Raw genomic sequence first — 2,196 nt, 5'->3', positions numbered from 1 at the left:
TGAAGAATCATCCTTGAAATCCATGAAAACATAGCCAAATTATAAGAAATTAGGGTTTGAGATTGAAATTCTAAAATGAAGATTTGAGAGGTCATTTGAACTCCGATTTTGGTAAATTTTATATGTACGGACTCGTGGTGAGACGAGGAATCCGGTGATGTGACTTTCGTAATTTTTCGAGAAGTGGGCTCGGGGATCGGGTTTTGCAAAGTTCGTGATTTTTGATATTTTTCGAGTCTTTACGATTGAGTTATATTCCCTTATCCTATTGTAATATATACCTTGTGGTTTTTGCAATATTCGACACGCGAGGAGCTCGATTCGAAAGGAAAGGGCATCACGGAGTAGTCTTTTGGCCGTCTTGAGGTGAGTAATAGATGTAAATGCTGTTTTGAGGGTTTGAAACCCCAGACTTTCACATCGCAATACTATATTGAGGCGTGACACGCACTCCATGGCGAGTGCGGGGTCGGATACTATTGGGGATTGTGACTTGGTCCATCCCGTGTGATGTTTATACTATACTGGTGATTGATACACATACTTCATTGATATTACTGGGCTTGATGCCATGTTTAGGGCCTTGTGCCGATTTGTAAAATCCTTAGAGGATTGATATTACTGCTTAGCATGATTTGCATATCATTTAATTTCAGTCCAAGGTTTTAAATGTTGTTTTGCAAACTCAGCCATAATTCTAAGTGTTGAAAACTTAAATGATATTTTTAAATGTATTCCGGGCTGGGAACTTCTGTTTTGTAAATGCCCAAGGGGCTTATTATATTTTTTTCTGGACTGATTATAAAGTGACTTGAAACAGTGGTAACAATGACACTGGGTGATATACTTGAAACAGTGGTAACAATGACACAGTGTGATATACTTGAAACAGTGGTAACAATAACACTGTGTGATATATTTGAAACAGTGGTAACAATGACACTGTGTGATATACTTGAAATAGTGGTAACAATGACACTGGATGATATACTTGAACAGTGGTAACAATGGCACTGTATGATATAAATTGGTCAGGTAACAATGGCTGACCGGTCAGGTAACAATGACTGACCAAGATATTGCGCTTGGGCTGTAGGAGCCCCTCCGGAGTCTGTACACACCCCCAGTGAGCGCCATCGACGATAAATAAATATGGATGGCTCGGGCTGCACGCCGCAGTGGGTACTGGAATGTACCATCATATGCATTGCATTGTATTCATGTATTTGTATCTATACTGTTGTTTAGCTGCTCAGTTCCATATGTTGTTGTATATTTGGATTTTAGCTTACTTTATGTATTTACTGGGTTTTCTTATCTTCGGACTGTAGTTACTTTTATTACTCACTGGGTCGGAGTACTCACTTTACTCCCTGCACCTTGTGTGCAGATCCAGGGCAGTCTCAGGCACAGTAGATCCAGTTGATCAACAGATCCAGCATTTTGGGAAGTATCAAGGTAGTTGTACGACGTTCGCAGTATTGATTTCTTCCCTCATATCCTATCCTTTTTTATTTCCGCATTATCAGACTTTGGATACACTATGTATTAGGATGATATTCTGTATTCTAGAGGCTCAGATTCATGACACCGGGTCCTAGTGAGATTATGTTGTGTATTTTGTTAAACTCTTCAGTACTTTGATCTTGAATTAATTGATATTTCCATCCGCTATTTTTGATAAATTGGGTTAAGTGTTGAATAATGGTCGGGCTTGCCTAGTAGTTCGTTGGGCGCCATCACGACCGGGATTTGGGTCGTGATAAGTTGGTATCAGAGCCTAGGTTACTTGGTCTCGCGAGTCATGAGCCGGTTTAGTAGAGTCTCGGGGATCGGTACGGAGACGTCTGTACTTATCCTCGAGAGGCTGCCGAACCTTTAGGAAAACTTCACATTCTTGAATTCTTATCGTGCGTCCTTGATTCATCTTGAAAAAGAACTTTTGAAATTCCTTCTGCGTGATCGTATGCACCAACGGGCACTTAGTATCAGATCTGTCTCGATGGCTTTGATTCCCCGATCGAGGGGCGAGGTGTAATCTCTGTGAGTTTGAAGTTAGACCAGTCTGGAGGACTTGAGGCCAAATCTTTTCCAATGGCTTGAGCACCGAGGTGCTGATTTTGTGAGCAAGTGTTTTGAACTCATATGTTCATTATTGTCCTTGTTAGCCGGAATGGCGGTTCGATATCCACGTGA

Source organism: Nicotiana tabacum, chromosome 7 (assembly GCF_000715075.1).
Source record: "Nicotiana tabacum cultivar K326 chromosome 7, ASM71507v2, whole genome shotgun sequence".
NCBI classification, from domain to species: Eukaryota; Viridiplantae; Streptophyta; class Magnoliopsida; order Solanales; family Solanaceae; genus Nicotiana; species Nicotiana tabacum.
The sequence above is the reverse complement of the archived record's forward strand: the minus strand, read 5'-3'. Positions refer to the sequence as shown.